This window comes from Kryptolebias marmoratus, linkage group LG9, assembly GCF_001649575.2.
Source record: "Kryptolebias marmoratus isolate JLee-2015 linkage group LG9, ASM164957v2, whole genome shotgun sequence".
NCBI lineage: Eukaryota > Metazoa > Chordata > Actinopteri > Cyprinodontiformes > Rivulidae > Kryptolebias > Kryptolebias marmoratus.
Genome location: NC_051438.1, coordinates 21,470,541 through 21,485,693, shown reverse-complemented (window position 1 = coordinate 21,485,693; position 15,153 = coordinate 21,470,541). Strand labels below are relative to the sequence as shown.

The following is a 15,153-nucleotide window of genomic DNA, read 5'->3' as shown; positions in this document are numbered from 1 at the left end:
TTAAGAATTTGGTCCAGATCTCAATGCTGTAGGTTTTATTTGTGCTTCTGTCTCTATATAAACACAGAGACACGTTAGTCACAGTCTGTGAGAGTCGCGTGCAGTCTGTGCAGCCGTCTGGTGGGAACACGCAGCGCAGTGGCAGGGCCGGAAAGTGGGGGGGCCAATGGCCCCCTGGCCCCAGTGGTTCCGGCGCCTATGTATTGAGCTAAAAGTTGGCGTGGTAGTAGCTGAGGGACATCTCCATCACATGCTTAGAGTGCTAACAGATCACTGAAGATTTTTGTTAAATAGCAGCAGGTGAAGTTAAGTTGCAAAGTTATTTCTGCAGTGTTTGCTTCAGAGAAGCTTTTGTGTTTAGTTTTATATGAACAACGGTATTAACAAACAAAGATGTATATTTTTATCAATGACTTTTAACGCAACATCTTTTCTTGGTCTTATTCTTTTCTCCTGTGACGTTGGAAAAAAAAAAAAAAGAAATGTAATATTATCCCCATTCTGCTCAGGTCAGGTTGGTTTTGAGGTAGCAAGCACCAATCAAGTAGAGTTTGATAGCATCCTGCTAGAGTCAACAGACAGCCGGTTACTGCAGCATCCTGGCTGATTGTTTGACCAGATAGGAGCTCTTAGAGGAAGAAGTCCTCCAGTTTCTGAGAGGCATCATCAGGATGCGGGGTGATGCTGGAATGGACCCGGACCACCTCTCGAGGAGGACTGAACAAAGCTGGTGACCTCTCTTTAAAAATGTAAACCTTCCCACTGATTAAACCCTGTGAGCTTCTATTTGAGCTTCATAAAAAATGCAATTACATCTAATGGTTTTTACTGTATGAGAATGAGTAATGTTGATGTCAGGAACCTGACTGTCAGGGTTTGGGTCGTACATTGTTAGAACTCTTTACACGTTAAGAGGGACTCTGTGCAAAGGAAGACCCAAAAAATAGCTGCTTAATGGAGGCAAATGAACAGAGGTGGGTTAATACTGGAACACTGCCTGAGGGTAATCTTTTCCAGAAAACTGCAATGAGAGGAGGATTATGCTTAGAAGAAATTTGCAAGCCGTGCAAAATAAAATGCATTCTTCAAGTGGAAATAAATGTGAAAGTTGAAAGGAGGAGTGCCAAGTAAGGTTCACAGGATGCAGCGAGTTTAGCTGACGTTCAGCTGAACCTGTTGTTCTTCTGGACCTTTGCTACTCTGAGAGAAAGAAAAAGAAATACTGGTCTTATTCGTCAGTATCGGTTGGTGGAATAACAAGAGACGGGACTGTATTCATCAAAGGACAACTATAAAGTTCTGTGGTTGCTCTCTGAGAAGAGAAAGCTACAGTAACAGCATCCTCTCAGCTACAACTAGACGGGGTTCGTTAACAAGATGGCCAGCAAATAAACTCAACATTTAACCCCCCCAGAGAGCCCGGTTCACCAGACAGCCGGAGCAAAAACATCACATCTGACTGGTTGCACGGGCTTCGTGAAACGTCCCTCAGTTTGTAAATTGAAAATTGGGCTTTGCCGGGGGAGCCGGGAGCCAGTCAACACGCTCCCAAAGGCCCACGGGACCAAGGCAACAACTGGAGCAGTGACTCTGAACACGTGAATTATTTCCACTCGCCGTGCTGCACAAATGAAATCCTGCATAGGCAACCAGAGCACCAAGTCAAATGGATTTTTAGTTTTTTTTAAGTTTAAACTTGGCAGAAATGAAACAAGGACTCAGGTATTTGCTAAATGGCTCTGTGCAGAAAAACTTAGGCATAATTATGCTTTCTTCTGAAATAAATGAAAATGATGTTGGTTGTCTCAGACGTGAATTATGCGGTGAATGTGTTGCTCCACCGTCAAGTGATTATATAATATATAGGGCTAATCAGCAGAGTCATTTACCTGCTTATCCTTTGAGTATCAACAGACTGTTGTGTTACAAGACACAAATAACCAAAAAAAAAAAGAGAGAGAAAAACAAACAAGCTTTTGCTCCTGAAGCTCGAGCTCCTGCTGCTCTTGTAAGACTTGCAGAGATGGTCTTGTCTTTGCCTTTGCCGGCGTCTCGGCCATGCTTCTGTATGAATAATGGAGTGTGAGCAATGTGAGAGCAAGGTGGCAGCAAGGACGCAGAAATGGAGAGGACACGCTCAGAAGTCACCGCTCTGCATGCCTTGCCACCTCCGCCGGGCACCGAGCTGTTATTCCGGGCCGGGTAGATATTTATTCCGCTCTTTGCCACTTCTCTTACTGCAGCTGACAAGAGAGGTGAGAAAGGAAACAAACGAGCGCTAACAAGAAGTTCTGTGGACGTTGATAAGACGCTCAATCATGTCCACTTGTACCGTGGACATGTGTGACAGTGCTTTGCGCGGCTGATTGTGTGGGCAGGTGATGCGACGTGTTATTGGGGGCTTTTTCGTTGTCTGATTACTCTGCATTTCGTCTGCCCGGTGAGACAACTTGGCAGCTGTAAAAGTTGATTGAAGCTGAAGCTTGAACTGCGATTTTCACACCTCAGTGCCGCATGGGAACAGGACTGAACCGCACACTGCTAGCAGCTATTGCTGCAGACATGTATTTACCGCGGCCGTCACCTTATTTATAGGCGCTGTTTCGCTCTCTGGATGACCTTTTGGTATTTGGCTGATTTCAGATGAAACAAAAAAAATGTGGAAATTACACCTATGAAACATTAAATATCAGCTTAACCACAGAAATTCTCCAAATTCTGAAAAATCACCGCTTTGCATCATTTTTAGTTTTTTTATTTCATTTTATTTAGATTTGTCTGTTGCCTCTGGCTCTGCTGTTCGAGCCATTTTCACTGGTCAATAACAAAACAAGTTGGGATTTCTCATGAAATAACCTCACAGCCCAAAGTTTTATGTTAGATTTGGTGGTGTTGCCTCCTCTTTAGTGCCTCTGAACTGTGGAGTGCCTCAGGGGTCCATATCTGGGCCTGTTTTTATTGTTTTTTTAAATACTTCCTTTAGCGAACACAAACAGCTTAATGAAAACAAAAACAGTTTTATTATTTTATTGCTGATGATCCATCATATGGTGTTTTAACGACCTCCCCTCTTGTGGGTCATTAGCTAATCATGCCGAACCATTAACCAAACTTTTAGGTGCCATCTTTGACCACTGACTTTAATTTAATAAACTTATCCAGTCAGGGTTTTTAACACACCCTTTGTTATTGTTTCAGCAGGTTAAAAATTGTAGTTTACGTTTCTGTAGCATCACAGTTACGTTACTGCCACTCTCTATATTTTAAGTTAAGAGCCGAATATGTTCTGATCCAACAGTTGGAACAGAACCAGGACCGCGTGTCAGATCATCTCTGTTTACGTCTCTACTTCCAGTCAAACTCAGGAATCAATTCAAAATTCAGCTTTTTGTCTGTAAGACTGTAAACAATCAGGCTAGATGTCTCTTTCTCCTGACTGAAAACACGAGGGGACGGTGCCTTCGCTGTTTTGTCTTACAGACTCCTCACGTGAGTTTTATTGTCTAAGTATTTACCTATTTCTCTGCCTGAACATTATGCACGGCACTATGTAACCTTAGTTTTAATCAGTGCTGGGTAAGTATGACAACTTTGTGTTTCCTGGGAAGAATCAGGTAATATTTTGGAGGTTTCATCAAGCTCTTCTGGTTGATAAATGTTAACATTACATGTATGACTGAGAAACATTTAATGCATCCTTATAAATATATATATTTTTTTCTAATTTTGGAGAAAAACCTTTTGACTCTTCACAGATCAACTTTAACATTTTGCTGGCAAACACTAAAAAGTAACAACAGCAAATTAAAACCCATATTTGTGCCCAGGTGGTGGGATACTTGACTGTAAAATGACTGTATCTGCTTCATTTCAACACGTTATCCTGCGCCTTGCTGCGTTTCCCTTAAATTGTGTTGCAGGGGTTGAATACGCTCATTGAACTGTATTGACTCGACTTGAAATCACCCTTAGCAGAAAACTGTTTTTCAGCCACTCACTGGGAAAAAAAAGCACTAATGCCTCTATTAAGACATGCTTAGTGGAAAAAAAACAATACTTAGCAACGATTCCTCCCTCCTCCACCCACCACCACACTAGTTTTCAGCTGATGGAGCCGACTGGCCTTTATCCTGTAAGACATCATACCTCTGTGTTTCACTTTGCTGTGTAAGTTAGTTTTTACTGCAGACACCTGCCATGGGATCGCTGACGAACCTTAGAGGAGAGTGAGAATGACAGCGATGACTCCTCATCCCCGACACCTTGGCTTAGCCCTCCTGAAGCCCTTAAAAGAGAGAGAGATGGAGAGAGGTAGAGAAGCCATTTTAACTTTGAGTCGATTTGACCCGAAGGCCACGGGAGGGTTAATGGGAACCAGAGCGCCGCCATGTTTCTCTCCGTCTCTTTATTCTTAATCTCCCTTCATCTGGCATTCTCTTCATCTCTGAATCTTGATTTTGTCCTTCTCTCCCCCAGCCCTTTTATGAACTTTCCTTCTTCCTTGTTTTTTTTTTCTCGTTAGCTTGTGTTTCACACTGCTTATTGATTTGTTTTTCATCTTTTGCATTGGGTTTTATCATCTCTCTTTCTCAGATGCTCTTTTTTTTTTCTCTCTCTACTCCTTAGATGTGTTTTTATTTTTTATTTTTTGGTTGTAGCTGGTCACCGGCATCCAGATTTTAATCTCCAGAGAGTTTGATACAATTACTTACAAGCTTGTACGAGCCATATCTCACCAGTCAGATCAAAACCCATTTCATGCCTCTGGAACTTTTTGCGTAGAGTTTTCTGAATGAGTGCACACTCAAACCCAACGACAAAACGCTTGATTATCCAGCCAGCAGGAACGTGACACGAGGGGTTAAAACTGTGGATGCTGAACGGCGCCGTGCGACTGAAGTGCACTTCTCCGTCCTATTTAAATTGACGAGCAGCCTCCCAGATATAGGTGAAGTAGGGGGGGAAGCTGGCAGGGAGACTCGTGAAAATGGCTCGGGGTTGTGAGTGCCTTGAAGAAAGCGATGCTTTGACAGCTCGGTGTCCTCCACAGAACTCTGGACAGATTGAACTCCTTTTGAAACGTTGTTGTTTGAGGCAGCTTAACGTTCAGGGTCAGTGGGTGGCCACCGGGGAGCTGAACGAAAGAAGCAGAAGGAGAACGTCAGCGTTCAGTAACACATCATGTTTGTGTCCGTGTTGTGTTTCAGTGGAAGACTGACAGATCTGCGCTTAGGCTCTAACCAACACTTTGTCAGGAGATGTTTGTCAAGAAGACGTCTAACGTCTCAGCCAATGTTCTGAACGGGAAAAAAAAGCTTAGAATAACTTGATAAACAATCTGAATGCTATAATTTCTTCCTTTCATAAAATATATATTGTTGTAAAACCGTTTGATTTCTCTCTGAAATCACTGAACGAACTCTTAAAGAAACAAAAAACAGAAAACCAAATGACTTCATTCTTTTCTTATTTTTTTATTGCCCGCTGCTGTAAAAGGTGGGTAAAAATGTGTGTGTGTGTAGTTTAGCTGTCTGTTAGTAAAATATCTCATGAATCAGTGGACAGATTTGGTTGAAACGCTAAGAAAGCAATGATTAGACACACATTTAAAACTTTCAGGTTGATACAAGATGGCCACCACAGCTAATCGAGCTTAGCTAACACTGAAATGGCTATAAATCTGTGAATTTTACACATATTGAGCTCAAATCTGATGTGGTAGTAGCTGGGGGTCATTACCAATGCCTTCTCTGAGCACAAACTGATCACAGGAGCGCTTTGTTTTAAAAGCGATAAGCTTTCCTTCATGTATGTGTTTTTACTTTTAGGATTCGAGTAAAGAAGTGAGATTTATTTTCAGTTTTAGCAGAACTCCGCTCCTCTGGTTTCTCCACACAGATTGTGTTTCTGTCTGTCAGAGCTCTTTCACTGAAGCGGGAGCTTGAGTGACAGATAAATTAAATGTTTTGTGTGGACATCACAAGAAATTCACCGTGTCTGTTTCAGCTGCACCTTTTTTTTTTTTTTTTTTATATTTCCTCTCCACGATACTTTATCTTTTCCACCACAGCCGCGTGTAAAAACAGCAATATTTGGATGATTTTGTGTTTAGATATTGGGGTTTTTGCTGTGAACGGATGTAATATTTTTCACGTTTAGTGGGAACCTTTCCCCCCCCTCGCAGACACGTGCAGTGAAACGTACAGATGCTTTAAAGCTCTTCCTGAGCTCTGCCCGGAGCGTTCTGCTCACTCCTCGGTCTACCTGTGTCTGCTTTACTCGCCGCAGCCGTCGCAGGGACCACTGTATGGAAACGTGTTGTACTTTTCATGAGCCGAGCATGAAGTAAATTCTATTAAAATTCACCCCAGATGTCAAGAAACCCTCGAGCTTCAGTCAAAGATTTAAATTTTTTAACGCAGAAATCTGTTTTTTAACGGTACTTCTGATAGAAACGTTAAATGATGGCGATTTTCTGAACCTGCAGCTGACAGTAAAGACATGGACGCCTCCTTCCTCTCTGAGCTGGTACAGTATCTTAAGAGCAGCCTCTTTATTGAGGTTTGTAGGGCACACATTTTATGAATGGCAAGAGCACTCAGCCACTTGGGGCTTGGTTCTCTGTAAATAGCTGTTGAAGGATCCAGCACAGCTGACAGCCGGAGGGGAAAAAGCTTTATGTACTAAAATTTGTTTTGTTTCACACATGTGGAGGTCTGAAGTCCGCATCAGGGTGCCCTAATCTCTTTTAAAAATGTTGTCTTTCTTCCATATTCTAAGAGAAATAAACATCTATTACTAAAACCCAAAGATCAAAGCGGTCGGACGCCTCATTAGTCAACATCAGCTAATGAAATAGATGGTTGTAAGATCGCATTTATCATGGATAAACCTCTTCAGATCTTGTGTGATCTAGTTTTCATAGTTGGAAACTAATGCAAGGTTCAGTTGAGGAGAAGACAGTAACGTATGTTGTACGGTTTTCCTGAATTTATGGTAAATGGCTCGATGTGTATCTGAGTAAACATTCGGATTAATCAAATCTAAAAGAGGAAACGCAACCAGATGTAGAAAATCCGAGCGTTTTTAAGGCATGCTCAAAATGTCTAATATACATCTACAGTCTGTCCTCAGGTGGCAAAACGTTCTTTGTTGTTAGTTTATGGCTTTATGGCAAGTCATTTCTCTCTACAATCGGTTGCATCACGCTCAACAATAGCCTGCACCACTTCTGAACAGCAGCTGCTGCTCTTCCACCTCACCTCACCTCTGTGTGTTCAAACAGCTTCAGCCTTGACGCATCAGCACTCCTAACAGCACAAACATAAACTCCAAAGCCCGTCCCGGTTGGAGCTTGGTCTCTCACTGACAACAGGGCCCGACTCGGTCCAGGTTCTGGAGGTTTAGTCGCGTCTAAAGAGTCTGCGGGTCAGCAGCAGGACAGAATGAGGACAGGTGGCCGTCCTCTTTCCTGTCCATTGCTGTCCTTTGGGATCATCTGGGTCACCCCGCTGCCTGAATCAGACTCCAGTCTGGGGTCGTCTGTCCCCTAAACTCACGTCCATTTGTCTCTGACAGCTTTGACGATAAGTCGTGGTCAGAGGTTCGGCGGGAGGGTCAGTGTGTCGGTGACTCACAGTCCAGACTCAGACCTCAGGACTCAGAATTTCTGGCTCGGTGCGATGGTCTCGCCTCAGAGTAACACCTACATCAACCACAACACTGTGCTAACTGCACCTAGCTGTGGGCGATACGTCCACCATGGCAGAAAAACAGTTGGACAGGTTTTTATTTCATTTTTTTAAGGTATTTTGAGGTATTCCAGTTCAGTTTTGAGCTCTTTGCCAAACTCAGAGCCAGAACTTTCAGGTTTGATCACCAAAGCAGAAAAGACCTGGTGCTAAAGTCACAACAGTACCATCATTAATATCTGTAATAATGTCTAAACTTTGCTTCAGAACGTCACACTTTATAACGGGTGAATTGGGTTAAATGGATGTTCATAAGAAAAAAACATGACAAATGGAAAAGGTCTGACTCTGATGTTTTAAGTTTAACTTTATTTAAGGGACAGTGCAAATAAAGATTAAAATGATGAACTGTGCATGTCCTGGTAGGTAAGAAGGTGCATTAAAAACAAAATAAAATCATTAAACTAGAATGCAAAGTTAAAACAACACTAGTCTCTCATGGGTGTCTGTCAGAAGCTGCAAAGATACGATCAGACAGAAGGATGAATTGACCAGGAGCCCTTTTTACCCTCTCCTCCCACACGCTCAACCCCATTTACACAAGTATGTTCAAAATAGCATATCATATAATACAATTTACAGATGTGTTTAGGAGCAAGGCCAGCTGAAGTTTTACAGGTGAGCATTAAGATTTCAAAATCCACCTGAAGTCTAACAGGGAGAAAAAAAGGAAAGCTCAGGAGTATTGTCTTTTGTGGTTTTAAAATAGTCAAAATGTGGCGTTTTGGAAGCGGCTCATGACAACGGAGCTCTGTACCCATCAAGTTTCAGCTGCCAAAAACGAAAAAGTGAAGGTTGCAGAAATCTTTTGCCTCAGTTTGGGAAAGTGTGCAGGGGTTTGGAGGAGCTGCTCTGTCAACAGTGTGCACAGATCAGACAGAGCGGACCGTTTCAGGTAAATTCAAGCCAATCAGATCAGCAGCTGCTAAACAAACCGCTGTTCAGTCACAGGTTTCATGTACATCCAACCACAGGAAAGTGGAAAATAAGCCAGGAGCTCATTTAATTCAAAGCGAGCTGTATTTTGAGCAGGAGGAATCCCACTGGTGCAGCAGGTGTTGTGTTGAACTGTGTTTTCGGTGCAGAGCCGTGGGTGGGGGTTAGATAGAACAGGAGACAGAAGTCAGCACAACACCGGGTGCAAACCGAGGCTTCAAGGTCCCAAAATTCAATTAGGAGCATCCGCTTGTGTGTGAGCCTGAAGAGGGTTTTCTACTTGACTTTGCAGACAGTTCCTAAGCACTCGTCTCCCAGCCATCTGTTATTTGTCCTGCTCCAAAAACGACAGGCTTTGATTCAAATTAGACGGCTGCTTTTTTTAACGGGGAGGCGAAAAGATGCGATTTAACAACAGTTTGTTCAGAAACTGGGAGCGAGACTCTAACTTTCCAGCTCTGCTGAACCTGAAAACATGCATCCGTCAGCAGATTTCGTGTGCCTGAGTTGGCGAACCGCAAAGCCCGGATTTACTGAACCCAGGGAAATTATCTTCCCGACTTCCTGTTTTTACACCTGGCTCCACAGCCCCAGCTGATACCTGAGGACGGCGCATTTCTGGAAACGAGCGGAAACTTTTTAATTACCAAACCGTACTGAAGAATGGCTCACGCTGTTAGCTTCATAAATTACGAACCGCAGCAGCAAAGCTTTATTTATGCGTTCTGAATTTGTCAGATTGCATTTAGGTGTTGTCATCTCAGCAACTATGAGTTATGTCTGAGGGACTGAAAGTCATTTAGTAGGAAGCATAAAGCTGCTGTACTTCTCTTTGATTATATTTACAGCCGGTGTTGATTTTCTTTTTGTTCTTCTTTACCTTTTTAGTCTAAGGCCGACTCAAGGTATTGTGCTGCTAGTTGAAGCGATGGCCGGCACCAACTTTGTTGTTTCTGCAAATTCACTCACCAGAGAAAAACAAATGTTCTTGTTCTGTTTTTTTTCACCTCAAACTTTGGAGTAAACTCCTCCAGCTCCAGTTGTAGTTTTCTGTTATGTTTGTTTTTTGTCTCTGCACATATACCAGCAGTTCACAGCGAGAATAAAACTTTTACTGACCTTAGTTTCCCTTCTAAACGCCTGCTCCGAGCAGCATTAGTTTTATCTCCGGTGCTGTGAAAACCCAGTGATTTTCTTTATGGGTTTCCGTGCAGCTCTGGGGTTATACCACCTGATTTCATGCTCATGGAAGATAACTTTTGTTTTCCAGATCTTTTTTATTGTGCATTGGCAGAGGTCTTTGTAGGTGTTTATCGTATATGTGTGTGTGTGTGTGTGGTTATTTGTCTGTACTGGTAGCAAAATATCTCCCAAATCACTGAACAGATTTTAATGAAACCTTCAGAAAGTAATCATTGGATGAACATCTGCAGCTGATCCACTTTCCAGTCAATCTGATTCAAGATGGCTGAAAAAGAAAAAGCTATAATTCAGTCAGTTTTAGATATACTGAGCTCAAATTTGATGTGGTAGTAGCTGAGCCTGAGCGCAAAGTGTTAAAATTTAAATATCTCACGAACCACTGAATGGAGTTAAATGAAACGTTTACAAAGTAATCACTGGATTTACGTCTACAACTGTTTTATTTTTGGAGCCAACCCAATTCAAGATGGCCGTCACAGCCAACCGACCTTGGAAAACACAACAACGGCTCTAATACAGACAATTTTATAGATACTGAGCTAAAATTTGGTGTGGTAGTAGCTGAGCATCGCCCCCAACAGCTAATTTGAACGCAACCCACTGTGCATCATCTTTGCTTAAAACCTTGACATAAACTGTTTGCGTCAACTGTCTGTTAGCAAAATATTTCAATGAAACTCTCAGAAAATAATAATTGGATGAACATCGACAACTGATTAACTTTTAGAGTTAGCCTAATTTAAAATGGCCGCCACAGCTGCACAAAAATGGCTATAATTCAATGAATTTTATAGATATTGAGTTTGTTGTGGTAGCAGCTGAGAGTCTTAGGCACTAACAGATCATGATAGATGTCACATGATAGTCTTATAAATTAAACCAAAATGGCGCCGGTGTCGTCATTTGTCCTCATTCGATGATCTCGGTCTCAAACTGTGGCATGAAAGGCAGCGGGTGACATGCATTTCTTTAACGAACGCTTTAATTATTTCTGACACAGCCTCAACAGTTGAAGCCAAGTGGAGAAATGCAACTTTCTATTGACATTTTCAGATTTGATTAACCTTTCCGTCTCCACTCTCCTCTGTACATGTCATTAACATTTAGCTGTTTTCATACAAGGTGATTTTTATTTATTTTTCTTCTTCTCTCTCCTGCAGCTTTTCTGCGTCGCTGCTTGCCTGGCCTCATTTATGCGTTCGAGCTTCTCTTTAGTCAACATTTTACTCTACAACTTCTCTTCTTTTCTCCCTTCACTCCCCCCTCCGGGTGGTCTCTCTCTTTAAATAAATGAATATCTTTAACAACCTTCAAACATATTAATATCCCCACATTATTGCCTTTCTTTATTTGTGGCGAGCGGGGAGATTTAATTTATTGAGATCGAGGGGCTGGAGACGGCGGCTGTGTTCCGATTCTGGCTGTCGGGTTTGGGAACGAGAACCGCCTCTCATTGCGTGTCTCGCAGTTGTTGGTGATGTAACGGCGGGCTGTTTCATTTAGCTTTCAGTTTGACACCCTCGCGGGATGTCGCCGAAAAATTTAGCATATTGAATCTATTAAAGCAATGAAATATTCTGTCAGTCACACAAATGTAAACAAGCGTGCCTTTCTGCGAAAACACATAATGGGTAGAGTGCTCCCATCAAGCCTGCAGAGGTATTAAAGGCAGGAGGAAAACTATGAGTCAATGGAATATTTTATTCCTTCATATAAAACTATAATGTGAATTATGAATGCTACTTACGACTCTTTCCTTTTCTGTTGACTGCTTGCTTCAAGCATTAAACATTTATATGAGTTTTGAGCCGTTAGGAGCTTTTTTCTTCAACCTCTGGACTCCAACTTTTCTAGATTTATTAGGAGAAGTTACTCACCTTTGCTCCAACCTGTTGGCTCACAAGCGTTCTCAGATCTTAGTTTTTTTTTTTATTGTTTTGGTTTATTTTTCATAATAACAGCCCATCTTTTATTACCCTGCACTGCAGGCTGCTTGTTTGGCTGCACGTCATAGCAGCACTGAAATATTCTGTAAATCAACAAGCTGCGTTATTTGAACAGCAACGAAACACATTAAACAAACCATACCTTCTTTCTTGTCCTAATTAAGCTACAGCCTCTTTCTTGGATACACATGCTCTTCACAGGAAGTACACAAAAATAAAAGCCCCATAATTCCTGTGAAAATAACAAAACAAAAGCCTGAGGCGGGGGGTAATTCTGATGCATGTTTGGGGTTGTAGATGGCTCTTTGAGCACCCTCAGTTTGGAGAAACAGTTTAATTCTGACTGGTTTGATAAACTAACAGCAGTTCTGAGCAGGACTGAGACCAAAAGTGGATTAAAGCAGCCCCGCTCTCATAAAAAGTTCAAAGCAATTCATGCAAATCCTGTTTTATAAACCTTTCCTCATTACACTGGTGTTTAAATAGATTTTTTTATTGATATTTGCAAGAGCAAAAGATGGAAGGAGCAGCCAACTGAGCCATGAGCCACTAGGAAATTTGTAAAATTGGAGGATGGCAGCAGTCGGACTAGCTGTTAGCTCATCGGCTGTTGAAAGGGCTACCTACAATGTTTAAAATGGTAATTGTTTATAACAGAAGCCCCACTTCAAAAGATCTGAAGTATCCCTTTAAGTTGTGAGAAAAGCCTCCAGTTGCTGTTAAAAGGCTGCCATCCAACCTGAAGCAGGGCAGAGCAGCTTCGAGGGGCCGTGGCGTGCCAAAGCAGAAAATTAAATCTCTCCGAGGAGAGGGGACACTGATTGGTATTCCTCCTGCATCGGTCTTACTCCCTTTCTTCCCAGTAGCCAGCACCCAGTGTCTCGGCAGTCCTATTTCCCAGACCGGAGTGTGCTGTCTGCTGATAATAAACAGCCCCACACCCGGGCCGAGTTACACAGCTGAGTTACGGCCTCACCACCCTGCTCCGTCTGTCTCGCTTAAAGGTTGGGCGGGGGGGGAACCTTTGCTTTATGCCTGGTGTCACTGCATCTTAACACCCCTGCTGGTTCGGCTGTGCGACCTGGATCTGAATGTCATTGGGGTTGTATTAACAATAATGTACTGAACTCCAGAAAGACAGCTGTTAAATGATGTGTCTTCCTCAGCTTCTTATCAGATCTTCCTCCTGTCCAGCAGCAGAGACGAGCCTCTGACCCTGTTCCCTGTATTGTAGGTGCCCCCCCTCCCACCCTCCTCGTTCCTCGTGTGAGGAGATCGAAGCTGCCGCCTCTCTCCGACGTCGCAGGGCAGCCAAGGGAAGGCTTGGCTCCGTTCCAGGGAGGCTCTGATCCTGCAGCCACGTCAATCACGTCTTCACCGCTGGGTAACTATCAAGCATGCGAGCAGAAAACTTCTGCCTTTGGATTTTTCTGGGAGGAGCGGCACAGAGGTTTGAGATTATGCAGTCCCTGTTTTTGGAATATGTATTTTTTTATGCCTGTTTGTTACTTCTGGACTCACTCGTGTGTGCAGCCCTCATGTAAAGGAGGCATTTTCTCCAGCCGAGCACGTAATAACACACTGTCTCACACCCACACAGAGACGCCCCAGGGCTCAGGAGAAATCTTCAGAGGGGATCCTTTGAAGCGTATTGACTAGTTTGGCTTTTGACTCCAGGTATCATCATCTAAATTGTTTCCACTCCGTGTTGCTGCTCAGGAAGAAAAAAAAAAAAGCTCTCCTAATCACATCGATACAACAAATATGCCGTGTGAAAGGAGCTGCTTACGATCATGAACTCACAGATAATCGCAGCAGCCGAGCTCCTCGGGGACGTGGAGCAGTTTCAGAGTCTTTCTGTTCATGGTTGTGGTTCTGTGTCCTGAAGCGTTCCTGCTTTTGTTCATTCTTGCTGCTTTTTAGCTCGTATGTTTCCAAATGAATGACAAACAGCTGCAAAGCAGCGCGTTCAGCAGTTAAATACCCAGAGAATAAACACTGTTATGCTTGATGTGTTCGAGAAAAATTATTATTTTTTTTTTTTTTGCTGTTGTTGTTTATTTTGTTTTTTTTTGGCAATGCAATCATCAGATTAACTTTTGAAATATTTGGTAATATGTTTGAATGCTGTCTTTAAGAGCTTTTAGTTACTTCTTGTCACTTTTACTCCCTCTCCCTCTGGAGCCCCGGGCCTCTGTTGCTGCTGTCTGCTAGAAAAAATGACAAGCAGCGCGACATCCTGATGCTTTCCCAACCAGGCGCGTTAAAACTGGGGAAATTAAAGTCATAACTGCGTATCGCCTGCAGCCTTACATGCCAGAGTTTCAGACTAAAATCATTTTATGATGACAAGGGTCTGGGTTATAGCCATTTTGGTCAAACCTTGAACATAATGTTATTTGTGATCTCACGCAGAACTGGGAGATGTCTCAGTGTTGGGAAGGACTCTCAGCTACTATTACATCATATTTTTATTTCAACATCTGTAAATATAATTGAGTTAAAGCCTTTTTTGTGTTGGCTAATCTTGTTTAGTGTCCATCTTGAATTGGATTTACTTCACTGGTTAAGCCGTAGATCCAGTGATTACTTTCCTGTCAGGATCTGTCTGTTTTGTTTCTCGTGCTTTTATTTTCTTGTGATTGAAGTGTCTTCAAAAGGTGGACGTTCTTCTGGCTCTTCAGAATTGCAGCAGTGATGTAATGATCAAAGAAATGACTTTACAGACATGAGTTATTCTTGAACAGTGAGAGTTTATTCAAAATAACAGAGTCTGTGCCGAATCGAGATTTCTGGCCCAATCAGTGAAATCCCCCGTTTCTCTCGGGTGTTCTTCTTTTTATAAACATTTACCACACCCAGCTGTAGATAAATAAAACACACACACATCCCACTGGAACGGACCTTAACAGTATGGATTCAAATACATTCAATTCCCTTTATTGTGATAAGCTGGGGTCTTGCACCATGCAACAGATAACTTTCCATATACACCTTTTACTGCAATTGTTTTCAACAACGTGAACTTAGGAGCTAAATGTCCACGTCCCAAGAAGGGATTGTTCCTGAAGACACTGTCTCAAATTGGAGCTCAGGCCCCATCGCCTGACAGCACAGATGTAGCCCCGTTACCTCATGATCCTTGTGTTTATTCCCTGTGTTTAATATTACAGGTGCTGGTCATAAAATTAGAATATCATGAAAAAGTAGATTGATTTCAGTAATTCCATTTAAAAAGTGAAACTTGTATATTATATTCATACATTACATACAAACTCATATATTTCAAATGTTTATTTCGTTTAATTTTGATGATT

General features: G+C 42.3%; 1 protein-coding gene across 1 annotated transcript in view; it reads left to right on the top strand.

Moving 5' to 3' along the window:
* The window catches only part of drp2 (dystrophin related protein 2), a 174,888-nt gene that overhangs the window by 39,580 nt on the left and 120,155 nt on the right, over positions 1-15,153 (top strand). Inside the window, exon 3 of the mRNA XM_017408504.3 lies at positions 13,071-13,220. The gene's annotated coding sequence lies outside the window, so the exon portion shown is untranslated. The remainder of the gene's footprint in view (positions 1-13,070; positions 13,221-15,153) is intronic.